This window comes from Scylla paramamosain, unplaced genomic scaffold (genome assembly GCF_035594125.1).
Source record: "Scylla paramamosain isolate STU-SP2022 unplaced genomic scaffold, ASM3559412v1 Contig99, whole genome shotgun sequence".
NCBI lineage: Eukaryota > Metazoa > Arthropoda > Malacostraca > Decapoda > Portunidae > Scylla > Scylla paramamosain.
Genome location: NW_026973764.1, coordinates 150,001 through 165,000, shown reverse-complemented (window position 1 = coordinate 165,000; position 15,000 = coordinate 150,001). Strand labels below are relative to the sequence as shown.

General features: G+C 43.9%; 1 protein-coding gene across 1 annotated transcript in view; it reads left to right on the top strand.

Moving 5' to 3' along the window:
- LOC135099037 (serine/threonine-protein phosphatase 6 regulatory ankyrin repeat subunit C-like) overlaps nt 1–15,000 on the top strand; it is a 48,582-nt gene that overhangs the window by 1,075 nt on the left and 32,507 nt on the right. The gene's annotated exons all lie outside the window — the stretch shown is intronic.

The window sequence follows — 15,000 nt, the reverse complement described above, 5'->3', positions numbered from 1 at the left end:
AAGTGTCTTGAAACCTCCCTCTTGAAGGAATTCAAGTCATAGGAAGGTGGAAATACAGAAGCAGGCAAGGAATTCCAGAGTTTACCAGAGAAAGGGATGAATGATTGAGAATACTGGTTAACTCTTGCGTTAGAGAGGTGGACAGAATAGGAGTGAGAGAAAGATGAAAGTCTTGTGCAGCGAGGCCGCGGAAGGAGGGGAGGCATGCAGTTAGCAAGATCAGAAGAGCAGTTAGCATGAAAATAGCGGTAGAAGACAGCTAGAGATGCAACATTGCGGCGGTGAGAGAGAGGCTGAAGACAGTCAGTTAGAGGAGAGGAGTTGATGAGACGAAAAGCTTTTGATTCCACCCTGTCTAGAACAGCAGTATGAGTGGAACCCCCCCAGACATGTGAAGCATACTCCATACATGGACGGATAAGGCCCTTGTACAGAGTTAGCAGCTGGGGGGGTGAGAAAAACTGGCGGAGACGTCTCAGAACACCTAACTTCATAGAAGCTGTTTTAGCTAGAGATGAGATGTGAAGTTTCCAGTTCAGATTATAAGTAAAGGACAGACCAAGGATGTTCAGTGTAGAAGAGGGGGATAGTTGAGTGTCATTGAAGAAGAGGGAGTAGTTGTCTGGAAGATTGTGTCGAGTTGATAGATGGAGGAATTGAGTTTTTGAGGCATTGAACAATACCAAGTTTGCTCTGCCCCAATCAGAAATTTTAGAAAGATCAGAAGTCAGGCGTTCTGTGGCTTCCCTGCGTGATATGTTTACCTCCTGAAGGGTTGGACGTCTATGAGAAGACGTGGAAAAGTGCAGGGTGGTATCATCAGCATAGGAGTGGATAGGACAAGAAGTTTGGTTTAGAAGATCATTAATGAATAATAAGAAGAGAGTGGGTGACAGGACAGAACCCTGAGGAACACCACTGTTAATAGATTTAGGAGAAGAACAGTGACCGTCTACCACAGCAGCAATAGAACGGTCAGAAAGGAAACTTGAGATGAAGTTACAGAGAGAAGGATAGAAACCGTAGGAGGGTAGTTTGGAAATCAAAGCTTTGTGCCAGACTCTATCAAAGGCTTTTGATATGTCCAAGGCAACAGCAAAAGTTTCACCAAAGTCTCTAAAAGAGGATGACCAAGACTCAGTAAGGAAAGCCAGAAGATCACCAGTAGAGCGGCCTTGACGGAACCCATACTGGCGATCAGATAGAAGGTTGTGAAGTGATAGATGTTTAAGAATCTTCCTGTTGAGGATAGATTCAAAAACTTTAGATAAGCAGGAAATTAAAGCAATAGGACGGTAGTTTGAGGGATTAGAGCGGTCACCCTTTTTAGGAACAGGTTGAATGTAGGCAAACTTCCAGCAAGAAGGAAAGGTAGATGTTGACAGACAGAGCTGAAAGAGTTTGACTAGGCAAGGTGCAAGCACGGAGGCACAGTTTCGGAGAACAATAGGAGGGACCCCATCAGGTCCATAAGCCTTCTGAGGGTTTAGGCCAGCGAGGGCATGGAAAACATCATTACGAAGAATTTTAATACGAGGCATGAAGTAGTCAGAGGGTGGAGGAGAGGGAGGAACAAGCCCAGAATCGTCCAAGGTAGAGTTTTTAGCAAAGGTTTGAGCAAAGAGTTCAGCTTTAGAAATAGATGTGATAGCAGTGGTGCCATCTGGTTGAAGTAGAGGAGGGAAAGAAGAAGAAGCAAAGTTATTGGAGATATTTTTGGCTAGATGCCAGAAATCACGAGGGGAGTTAGATCTTGAAAGGTTTTGACATTTTCTGTTAATGAAGGAGTTTTTGGCTAGTTGGAGAACAGACTTGGCATGGTTCCGGGCAGAAATATAAAGTGCATGAGATTCTGGTGAAGGAAGGCTTAAGTACCTTTTGTGGGCCACCTCTCTATCATGTATAGCACGAGAACAAGCTGTGTTAAACCAAGGTTTAGAAGGTTTAGGACGAGAAAAAGAGTGAGGAATGTACGCCTCCATGCCAGACACTATCACCTCTGTTATGTGCTCAGCACACAAAGACGGGTCTCTGACACGGAAGCAGTAGTCATTCCAAGGAAAATCAGCAAAATACCTCCTCAGGTCCCCCCAACTAGCAGAGGCAAAACGCCAGAGGCACCTTCGCTTAGGGGGATCCTGAGGAGGGATTGGAGTGATAGGACAAGATAAAGATATGAGATTGTGATCGGAGGAGCCCAACGGAGAAGAAAGGGTGACAGCATAAGCAGAAGGATTGGAGGTCAGGAAAAGGTCAAGAATGTTGGGCGTATCTCCAAGACGGTCAGGAATACGAGTAGGGTGTTGCACCAATTGCTCTAGGTCATGGAGGATAGCAAAGTTGTAGGCTAGTTCACCGGGATGGTCAGTGAAGGGAGAGGAAAGCCAAAGCTGGTGGTGAACATTGAAGTCTCCAAGAATGGAGATCTCTGCAAAAGGGAAGAGGGTCAGAATGTGCTCCACTTTGGAAGTTAAGTAGTCAAAGAATTTCTTATAGTCAGAGGAGTTAGGAGAGAGGTATACAGCACAGATAAATTTAGTATGAGAATGACTCTGTAGACGTAGCCAGATGGTGGAAAACTCGGAAGATTCAAGAGCGTGGGCACGAGAGCAGGTTAAGTCATTGCGCACATAAACGCAGCATCCAGCTTTGGATCGAAAATGAGGATAGAGAAAGTAGGAGGGAACAGAAAAGGGGCTACTGTCAGTTGCCTCAGACACCTGAGTTTCAGTGAGGAAAAGAAGATGAGGTTTAGAAGAGGAGAGGTGGTGTTCTACAGATTGAAAATTAGATCTTAGACCGCGAATGTTGCAGAAGTTAATGAAGAAAAAGTTGAGGGGGGTGTCAAGACACTTAGGGTCGTCGACGGAAAGGCAGTCCGACCTGGGGACATTTATGGTCCCCTCCCCAGATGGGGACTCCGAGGCTGGTGTAGGAGTCGCCATGATTTTAAATTTTTTTTGAGTGAAGGGTGTGTGTGTTATTAGGTGCTTGTAGTTTTGTGTGGAGGAAGAGAGTTGTCTTTAGAGGGCAGGCTGTGACTACCCCCTTGTGTTGTGAGACACAAAGGGAAACGTTCAGTGAGGTCACAGCTGGGTTTAATGATAAGTTCACAGCACCCCCTGAACAGTGCTTTAGACCTCACTGGGAGTAATTATCGTTTCGGCAGGTGTCTACTGCCAGATACATCCAAGGCAACAGCCAAAGTTTCACCAAAATCTCTCAAAGAGGATGACCAAGACTCAGAAAGGAAAGCCAGAAGATCACCAGTAGAGCGGCCTTAATGGAACCAATAGTGGTGATTAGATAGAAGGTTGTGAAGTGATAGATGTTTAAGAATCTTCCTGTTGAGGATAGATTAAAAAACTTTAGACGAACAGGAAATTAAAGCAATAGGACGGTAGTTTGAAGGATTAAAACAATCACCATTGTTAGAAACAGGCTGAATGCAGGCAAACTTCCAGCAAAAAGGAATGGTTGATGTTGACAGACAGAGTTGAAAAAGTTTGACTAGGCAAGGTGTAAGCATGGAACAATAGGAGGGATTCCTTCAGGTCCATAAGCCTTCCGAGGGTTTAGGCCAGCGAGGGCATGGAAAACATCATTGTGTAGAATTTTCAATAGGTAGCATGAAATAGTCAGAGGGTGGAGGAGAGTTAGGAACAAGCCCTGGAGACAATTTTGGCTAGGTGCCAGAAGTCACGAGGGAGTTAAATCTTGAAAGATTTTGACACTTTCTATTAATGAAGGAGTGTTTGGCTAGTTGGAGAACAGACTTGGCATGGTTCCAAGCAGAAATATAAAGTGCATGAGATTCTGGTGATGGAAGGCTAAAGTACCTTTTGTGGGCCACCTTTCTATCATGTATAGCACGAGAACAAGCTGCATTAAACCAAGGTTTGGAAGGATTAGGTGGAGAAAAAGAATGAAGAATGTACACCTCCGTGCCAGACACTATCACCTCTGTTATGCGCTCAGCACACAAAGACGGGTCTCTGTCATGGAAGCAGTAGTCATTCCAAGGAAAATCAACAAAATACCTCCTCAGATCCCCCCCAACTAGCAGAGGCAAAACGCCAGTGGCACCTCCGCTTAGGGGGATGCTGAGGAGAGATTGGAGTGATAGGAAGAAGATATGAAATTGTGATTGGAAGAGTCCAATGGAGAAGAGAGGGTAACAGCATAAGCAGAAGGATTAGAGGTCAGGAAAAGGTCAAGAATGTTGGGCGTATCTCCAAGACGGTCAGGAATATGAGTAGGGTGTTGCACCAATTGCTCTAGGTCGTGGAGGATAGCAAAGCTGAAGGCTAGTTCACCAGTGAAGGAAGATGTCACGTGTGTTTATCTAACTGAACATTAATTGTGCTGATTGAATATTAGTTGTGTTTATGAACCTGGTATTGTCTTTGTTCGTGCATGCTGATTGCGTTGATCAATGAATATGTTGAAAAGACATAAAGTGATACCAAGTAACTTTAAACGAATTGAGGATGAATGCCAGTGGGAAATTTTGACTTGTAAGAGATGTAAATAATTAGTAGTTACCAATTAAAATATGAAAATGTTTGTGAGTTTTCCAGTAGCTTTTATGTACCATATCCATACAGTATCTTGGACCACGACAGTGTGGTGTGTGCTGTGCTTGCTGGACTCTGTAATCCCATCCACTATTGGTGGCTGTTGATGTGGTGTGTGATGTGCTTGTTGGCCTGTGTAATCCCAAACAGTGTTGCTGCTGGGTGACTGGCTGGTATGTGGTGTGCAGTGTAGTGTGGTGTGTGATGCACTTGTTGGCTTGTGTTATCCTGTACACTGGTGCTGGGTGACTGGCTGGTGTGTGGTGTGCAGTGTAGTGTGGTGTGTGATGCACTTGTTGGCTTGTGTTATCCTGTACACTGCTGCTGGGTGACTGGCTGGTGTGTGGTGTGCAGTGTAGTGTGGTGTGTGATGCACTTGTTGGCTTGTGTTATCCTGTACACTGCTGCTGGGTGACTGGCTGGTGTGTGGTGTGCAGTGTAGTGTGGTGTGTGATGCACTTGTTGGCTTGTGTTATCCTGTACACTGCTGCTGGGTGACTGGCTGGTGTGTGGTGTGCAGTGTGATGTGGTGTGTGATGTACTTGTTGGCTTGTGTTATCCTGTACACTGCTGCTGGGTGACTGGCTGGTGTGTGGTGTGCAGTGTAGTGTGGTGTGTGATGCACTTGTTGGCTTGTGTTATCCTGTACACTGCTGCTGGGTGACTGGCTGGTGTGTGGTGTGCAGTGTGATGTGGTGTGTGATGTACTTGTTGGCTTGTGTTATCCTGTACACTGCTGCTGGGTGACTGGCTGGTGTGTGGTGTGCAGTGTGATGTGGTTGTTGGCCTGTGTAATCCCAAACAGTGTTGCTGCTGGGTGACTGGCTGGTGTGTGGTGTGCAGTGTGATGTGCTTGTTGGCCTTTGTAATCCCAAACAGTGTTGCTGCTGGGTGACTGGCTGGTGTGTGGTGTGCAGTGTAGTGTGGTGTGTGATGCACTTGTTGGCTTGTGTTATCCTGTACACTGCTGCTGGGTGACTGGCTGATGTGTGGTGTGCAGTGTGATGTGGTTGTTGGCCTGTGTAATCCTCTACACTGCTGCTGGCTGACTAGTGTGTGGTATAGTGTTTGGTGACGTGGTGATTTTTTTTTTTTTTTTTATGTAGTAGAGACACTGGCTAAGGGTAACAAAAATTTAAAAAAAAAAAAAAAGCTCACTAAGATGCCAGTTACCGAATAGGGTCCGAAGTCTTAGTAAAAAAAATTGAAGGATAAGTGTCTTGAAACCTCCCTCTTGAAGGAATTCAAGTCATAGGAAGGTGGAAATACAGAAGCAGGCAGGGAGTTTCAGTCTACCAGAGAAAGGGATGAATGATTGAGAATACTGGTTAACTCTTGCATTAGAGAGGTGGACAGAATAAGGGTGAGAGAAAGAAGAAAGTCTTGTGCAGCGAGGCCGCGGAAGGAGGGGAGGCATGCAGTTAGCATGAACAACAGAAGAGCAGTTAGCATGAAAATAGCGGTATAAGACAGCTAGAGATGCAACATTGCGGCGATGACAGAGAGGCTGAAGAAAGTTAGTTGAGGAGAGAAGTTGATGAGACGAAAAGGTTTTGATTTCACCCTGTCTAAAAAAGCGGTATGAGTGGAGCCCCCGCAGACATGTGAAGCATACTCCATACATGGACGGATAAGGCCCTTGTACAGTCAACAGCTGGGGAGGTGAGAAAAACTAGCGGAGACGTCTCAGTGTGGTGTGGTTTGTGCAGTACATTGTGGTGTTGTGTGATGTTGTGCAGTGTGGTGTGGTGTGGTGTGATGTGGTGAGGCGTGGTGTACTGTAGTGTGATGTGATGTGGCGTGACACAGTGTGGTGTGGTGTGGTGTTGTGTTGTGTGGTGTGGTGTGGTGTGGTCTGGTGTGGTGTGTTGGTGAAGTGTAGTGTGCTGCAGTGCAGTGTGGTGTGGTAAAGTGTGATTTGGTGTGGTGTGGGATGGTGTAGTGTGATGGAATGTGGTGTGGTGTGACGCAGTGTGGTGTGGTGTGGTGCAGTGTGGTGCATTGTGGTGTGCTGTGATGCAGTGTGGTATGGCGTGGTGTGATACAGTGTTGTGTGGTGCAGAGTGAAGCAGTGTTGTGTGGTGTGGTGCATTGTGGTGTGGTGTGTTGTGGAAGGGCATGGAGTGGTGTGAGGCAGTGTGGTGTAGATAAGTGTGGTGGAGAGTGGTGTGGTGTTGCGTGATATAGTGTGGTACAGAGTGATGTGGTGTTGTGGTGTGGTGTGGTACAATGTGGTGTAGTGTGATATGGTACAGTGTGGTTTGGTGCATTATGGTGTGGTGTGATCCAGTGTAGTGTGTAGTTCCTCCTCCTTTTCTGTTACCTTTCTTGGTTTTCTGTTAATGAAGGGCAGCTAACATTTGCTTATTGAATGAAAAAACTAAAAAAAAATTTAACGAAAAATAAAGAGAGATGTTATGTCCGGAAATAACGCGCGCGCTTGTGTGTGTGTGTGTGTGTGTGTGTGTGTGTGTGTGTGTGTGTGTGTGTGTGTGTGTGTGTGTGTGTGTGTGTGTGTGAACAGAATTTCAGTGCAAGTAAAAAAAAATCGCCTCCATCTCTGCAGTTTTGCCTGAGCTTCCTCCTCCTTCCCCTCCTTGTCATTCTAATTCAGCAGTGCAAGGACCCAAAGATTTCATTCTTTTCAGGTTATGGTTATGAGTATATCGCTGGCAACTTCCACCACATCCTCTCTCTCTCTCTCTCTCTCTCTCTCTCTCTCTCTCTCTCTCTCTCTCTCTCTCTCTCTCTCTCTCTCTCTCTCTCTCTCTCTCTCTCTCTCTCTCTCTCTCTCTCTCTCATTGCATCTTTTATTCTTATTTGTCTGTTCACTATATATTTAATAATGTTTTCCATATTTATTATCTTTATTATACCTTACAACACACACACACACACACACACACACACACACACACACACACACACACACACACACACACACACACACACACACACACACACACACACACACACACACACACACACACACACACACACACACACACACACACACACACACACACACACACACACACACACACACACACACACACACACACACACACACACACACACACACACACACACACACATAAAGAGTTTTCCTGTTATGCAGTGACTCAAGCAGTAGGTTGAAAGAGTTGATACACGTAGTTTCGTAGAGCATTCTCATGTGAGTGTGTGTGGTGTCACATGAGGGAAGCAGGTGTGCTGTAGGCTGACAGCCGTTTTGGGTAAGTAGAGAGAGAGAGAGAGAGAGAGAGAGAGAGAGAGAGAGAGAGAGAGAGAGAGAGAGAGAGAGAGAGAGAGAGAGAGAGAGAGAGAGAGAGAGAGAGAGAATGTGTAAGGGATTAAGAGATTAATACAGAGACAGACTAGTTGCGGAGATGTGAATAGGTGATGATGCTCTGAGCGAGCCCCGTTATGGCACGGGCGTGGGCGAGATGATGTGCATGGGCGGAGAAAGTGGCAGGAGTGTGGCAATGGGCGTGGCTGTGGCAGAGGCAGGGGATGGGTAGGAGCGAAGTCCTTCCCTCCCCGGCCCGTTAGTCAAGGCCCAGTGTTGCCAAATCTACCGATAAACATGAAAATCTACTGGATATTTGATGAATCTACCGATATACCGAATGATTTCGAAAATAAGGTCAAATATATTGGATTTTCGATCAGACCTACCGAGAAATCTACTGATATTCAGTGTCATGAGAGAGAGAGAGAGAGAGAGAGAGAGAGAGAGAGAGAGAGAGAGAGAGAGAGAGAGAGAGAGAGAGAGAGAGAGAGAGAGAGAGATGTGGGGGGTGGTGGAGTGCGGGGGTGTGGTGACTAACTGAACGTGTCTTGTTCATGTGCCGATTCTAGCCTGACGAACAACAACAAACCGGTTTGTTGTTGTCACTGGCTCGGCCTCGGTCAGTACATGTGTCTCAGTGTCTGCAGGCTGCACCGTTCCCAAACACCTAAGCCTACTCCCACGCACCTGTAAGTCTTTAGATAATATATTTCATCTGTTTTGAAATTTAATTTTTGTATTGATTTAAAAATAGAGCCTCAAATATTAGCGGGCTGCATCGTTTGTGAAGGAAGGTAGGTGGTGTGTGTGTTACTTTTTTTTTTTAATGTAGTTGGGAGACTGGCCGAAAACGACAAAAATCCAATAAAAATCATAAAAATAAATAAATTAATAAAAGCCCAGTGATGTACCAGTCCCAGAAAAGGGTAGAAAGTGGTAGACAAAAATTGAAGGATAAGTGTCTTCAAACCTCCCACTTGAATGAATTTAAGTCATAGGAAGGTGGAAATACAGAAGCAGGCAGGGAGTAGAGAGAGAGGGATAAATGATTGAGAATACTGGTTAACTCTTGCATTAGAGAGATGGACAGAATAGGGGTGAGAGAAAGTAGAATGTCTTGTGCAGCGAGGCCGTGGGAGAAGGGGAGGCATGCAGTTAGCAAGATCAGAAGAGCAGTTAGCATGAAAAAAGCGGAAGAAGACAGCTAGAGATGCAACACTGCGGCGATGAGAGGGAGGCTGAAGACAGTCAGTTAGAGGAGAGGAGTTGATGAGACGAAATAATTTTGATTCCACCCTGTCTAGAAGTGCGGTATGAGTGGAACGCTCTGCCTCAGAGAAGTAAAGCATACTCCATACATGGACGGATAAGGCCCTTGTACAGAGTTAGCATCTGAGGGTGGGGGAGAAAAACTGGCGGAGACGTCTCAGAACACCTAATTTTATAGATGATGTTTTAACTAGAGATGAGATGTGAAGTTTCCAGTTCAGATCATAAATAAAAGACAGACCGAGGATGTTCAGTGTAGAAGAGGAGGGCAGTTGAGTGTCATTGAAGAAGAGGAGATAGTTGTCTGGAAGGTTGTGTCAAGTTGATAGATGGAGGAATTGAGTTTTTGAGGCACTGAACAATACCAAGTTTGCTCAGGCCCTATTACAAATTTTAAAAAGATCAGATGTCAGGCATTCTGTGGCTTTCCTGAGTGAAATGTTTACTTCCTGAAAGGTTGGACGTCTATGAAAAGACAATGGAAAAGTGCAGGATGGTATGTATCATCAGCGTAGGAGTGGATAGGACAAAAAGTTTGGTTTAGATCCCTAATGAATAATAAGAAGAGAGTGGGTGACAGGACAGAACCCTGAGGAACACCACTGTTAATAGATTTAGGAGAATAACAGTAACCGTCTACCACAGCAGCAATAGAACCGTCAGAAAGGAAACTTGGGATGAGGTTACAGAGAGGATAAAAGCCATAGGAGAGTAGTTTGGAAATCAAAGCATTGTGCCAGACTCTATCAAAAGCTTCTGATATGTACAAGGCAACAGGAAAAGTTTCACCAAAATCTGTAAAAGAGGATGATGACAAAGACTCAGTAAGGAAAGCCAGAAGATCATCAGTAGAGTGGCCTTGACGGAACCCATACTGGCTATCAGATAGAAGGTTGTGAAGTAACAGATGTTTAAAAATCTTCCTGTTGAGGATATATTAAAAAAAAATTTAGATAGACAGGAAATTAAAGCAATAGGATGGTAGTTTGAGGGATTAGAACGGTCACCATTTTTATGAACAGGCTGAATGTAGGCAAACTTCCAGCAAGAAGGAAAGGTAGATGTTGACAGACAGAGATGAAAGAGTTTGACTAGGGAAGGTGCAAGCACGGATGCACAGTTTCGGAGAACAATAGGAGGGACCCCATTAGGTCCATAAGCCTTCCGATGGGTTAGGCTAGCAAGGGTATGGAAAACATCATTGCGAAGAATTTTAATAGGTAGCACAAAGTAGTCAGAAAGTGGAGGAGAGGAAGGAGCAGGTCCAGAATCGTCCAAGGTAGAGTTTTTAGCAAAGGTTTGAGGGAAGAGCTCAGCTTTAGAGATTGATGTGATAACAGTGGTGCCATCTGGTTGAAATAAAGGAGGGAAAGAAGAAGAAGCAAAGTTATTAGGGATATTTTTGGCTTCATGCCAGAAGTCACGAGGGGAGTTAGATCTTGAAAGATTTTGACACTTTCTGTTAATGAAGGAATTTTTAGTTAGTTGGAGAACAGACTTGGCATGGTTCCATACAAAGTTATAAAGTGCATGAGATTCTGGTGATGAAAGGCTTAAGTACCTTTTATGAACCACCTCTCTATCATGTATAGCACGAGAACAAGCTTTGGTGAACCAAGGTTTGGAAGGTCGAGGAAAAGAGTGAGGAATTTATGCCTCCATGCCAGACACTATCACCTTTGTTATGCGCTCAGCACACAAAGACGGGTCTCCGACACGGAAGCAGTAGTCATTCCAAGGAAAATCAGCAAAATTCCTCTTCAGGTCGCCCCAACTAACAGAAGCAAATCGCCAGCGGCACCTCCGCTTATGGGGATCCTGAGGAGGGATTGGAGCGATAAGAAGATATGAAATTGTGATCGGAGGAGCCCAATGGAGAAGAAAGGGTGACAGCATAAGCAGAAAGATTAGAGGTCAAGAAAAGATCAAGAATGTTGGGTGTATCTCCAAGACGGTCAGGAATACAAGTAGGGTGTTGCACCAATTGCTCTAGGTCATGGAGGATAGCAAAGTTGTAGGCTAGTTCACCAGGATGGTCAGTGAAGGGAGAGGAAAGCCAAAACTGGTGGTGAACATTGAAATCTCCAAGAATGGAGATCTCTGCAAAAGGGAAGAGGGTCAGAATGTGCTCCACTTTGGAAGTTAAGTAGTCAAAGAATTTCTTATAGTCAGAGGAGTTAGGTCAGAGATATACAGCATCAACAAATTTAGTTTGAGAGTGACTCTGTAGTCGTAGCCAGATGGTGGAAAACTCGGAAGGTTCAAGAGCGTGAGCACAAGAGCAGGTTAAGTCATTGCGCACATTAACGCTACATCCAGCTTTGGATCGAAAATGAGGATAGAGAAAGTAGGAGGGAACAGAAAAGGGGCCACTGTCAATTGTGTCAGACACCTGAGTTCCAGTGATGAAAAGAAGATGAGGTTTAGAAGAGGAGAGGTGGTGTTCTACAGATTGAAAATTAGATCTTAGACCGCGATTGTTGCAGAAGTTAATGAAGAAAAAGTTGAGGGGGGGGTGTCAAGACACTTAAGGTCGTTGTCAGAAGGGCAGTCCGACCTGGGGACATTTGTGGTCACCTCCTCAGATGGGGACTCCGAGGCTGGTGTAGGAGTCACCATGATAATTTTGAAATTTTGAGTGAAGGGTGTGTGTGTTATTAGGTGCTTGTAGTTTTGTGTGGAGGAAGAGAGTTGTCTTTAGAGGGCAGGCTGTGACTGCCCCCTTGTGTTGTGAGACACAAAGGGAAACGTTCAGTGAGGTCACAGCTGGGCTTAGTGATAAGTTCACAGCACACCCTGAACAGTGCTGCACACCTCACTGGGAGTAATTATCGTTTCGGCAGGTGCCTACTGCCTCCTCCTGTGTACTGCCTCCTCCTCTGTACGTGTGTGTGTGTGTGTGTGTGTGTGTGTGTCCATGTCTTTGTGTATGTGTGTGTGCGTTTGTCCATGTTGATTTGTGTGTGTGTGTGTGTGTGTGTGTGATTCACGTATGGTCGTCTGCTGATCACCCAGCCAGCCATTCCGCTATAGAAGGAGCTCAGAGTTCATAGTGGCAGATCTTTTGGGTAGGACTGAGACCACTGACATACCACACACCAGAACAGCGAGGTTACAGGCCCTCAGGTTACATCCCATACCTACTTGCTGCTAAGTGAATAGGGGCTACACATTAAGAGGTTCGCCCATTTGCCTCGGCGCGCCCGGGATTCGAACCCGGGCCTTCTTGGTTGTTAGCCGAGCGTGCTAACCTCTACACAACACGGTGTGTGTGCGTGTGTGTGTGTGTGTGTGTGTGTGTGTGTGTGTGTTTGATTTTTTTTTTTTTTATGTAGGAGGAACACTGGCCAAGGATAACAAAAATCAAATAAAAAAAAAAGCCCACTGAGATGCCAGTCCCCAAAAATGGTCCAAAGCGGTAGTAAAAAAAATTGGTGGAGAAGTGTCTTGAAACCTCCCTCTTGAAGGAATTCAGCTCATAGGAAGGTGGAAATGCAAAAACAAGTAAGGAGCTCCAGAGTTTACCAGAGAAAGGGATGAATGATTGAGAATACTAGTTAACTCTTGCATTAGAGAGGTAGACAGAATAAGGGGTGAGAAAAAGAAGAAAGTTTTGTGCAGCGAGGCTGCGGGAGGAGGGGAGGCATGCAGTTAGCAAGATCAGAAGAGCAGTTAGCATGAAAATAGCGGTAGAAGACAGCTAGAGATGCAACATTGCAGAGATGAGAGAGAGGCTGAAGACAGTCAGTTAGAGAAGAGGAGTTGATGAGACGAAAAGCTTTTGATTCCACCCTGTCTAGAAGAGCAGTATGAGTGGAACCCCCCCAGACACGTGAAGCATACTCCATACATGGACGGATAAGGACATTGTACAAAATACTTGAAAAAGCAATAGCAAAGAGACTGACTGCATTAATAGAACCTTTCAACCTGCTTTCAAGCAATCAGTTTGGATTCCGCAAAAAGTAAATCCACAGAAACAGCAATACTGAAGTTTACAAGTGAAATATACAAGAATATGGAGAGAAAGAACCATGTAGTAGGGGTTTTCTTGATCTGAGTAAAGCATTTCACTCTATTGATCATAACATATTATTAGACAAGCTAGAAAACATTGGAGTTAGAGGATTACCACTAAAATTGTTTGCTAGTTACCTGTCAGGTAGGAAACAGTCTGTATTTTGTAACAATTATATGTCATATAAAAAAAAAACTATTATTAAGGTGTGCCACAAGGTTCTATATTAGCTCCTATATTATTTCTGATATACATCAATGATAAAATTAATGTAATGTTAGTGATATGCTTAGTTACGTTCTATTTCTCGATGATACACGCCTTCTTCTAACAGATAATGATTTGTGTAACTTAAATGTAAAATTAACTCAAGAATTGCATAACATATTCAAATGGGTAACCGCAAATAAATTAACAGTAAACATTAATAAAACTAACTTCATATTGTTTCAAAGACGCTCTGTTGTCAGTAATTTCGGAACAGTTTCCTATGGAGGCTGAGCTTAATCATGTTTCTTCTACAAAATTTTTAGGAGTTATTATTGATGAAAATTTTAACTGGAAAAAGCATATACAGTCGGTGTGCTCAAACTTATCAAAAACTTGTGGAATTTTATTCAGAATTAGGTACAATGTTACAAGTGAAGCCTTACGCAGCTTATATCATTAATTATGTTATCCATACCTTATTAACTGTTCATTGATCTGGGGCTGTACTTGGCCTACGGTTGTGAATGATGTCTTTGTAGCACAAAGGAAAATAGCAAGAACCATTGTCTTTAAAAGTAAATACGACTCCACCGACTTACTGTTTAATGACTTAAATATACTAACTTTCGACCTCTTAAAGAAATATTTCATAGCGCTGACCATATATAAAAATGTTAATGGAAATGATTCAAATAGCATAATGTCTAATGTATTCCACCATAGCCAAGGTACCCGAGGAAATCGTAATAATATGATTTGCCCACAAGCAAGAACTAGTCTGTATACATTTTTCCACACACTGTGTTGCTCCTAAAGTATGGAACGTATTGCCTGACGATAGAAAAGAAAAAAAAAGGTTTTTCAATATTTTCAAAAGTAAAATGAAAAAGTTCCTATTTAATAGTCTAAGTCAAAACTAGGATCTGTAATAAAGTTTTAGTATTTTTTTTACACATGAATGATGTAGCTTGTTACAAACATAACTTATCTTAAGGATATTAGTTCCTAAAAAATGGTGCAATAATATTATTTCTTTTCTACTGTTCTATATGATTTGTATTGTTGCCCTGCCCTCTATATAAGTTGCATTTATATGTATATCACTTCTCTGTCTGCTAGGGAGCCTCGGCTCAGCGGGCTAGTGCCCCATTAATCATGTAATGCTTCTTCTCTGTAAAAAAAAAAAAAATGCTACTCTGGGCAATAAACAATCAATCAATTAAATTATAAAAAAGATAAACAGAATTAAGTTAGCAGCTGGAGGGGTAAGAAAAACTGGCGGAGACATCTCAGAACACCTAACTTCATAGAAGCTGTTTTAGCTAGAGAGGAGATGTGAAGTGTCCAGTTCAGATTATAAGTAAAGGACAGACGGAGGATGTTCAGTGTAGAAGAGGGGGACAGTTGAGTGTCATCCTCTTCGACACTGAATATCCTCGGTCTGTCATTTACTTATAAAGGACAGGTGTGTGTGTGTGTGTGTGTGTGTGTGTGTGTGTGTGTGTGTGTGTGTGTGTGTGTGTGTGTGTGTGTGTGTCACTTGGGTGTTTTTACAATGCCGTTTCCCTGATCCAGAGGGGTGAGATGGTACCTCTCTTTGAACAGCCTGTCTGTTGTCCGCCTGTTGGGACTGG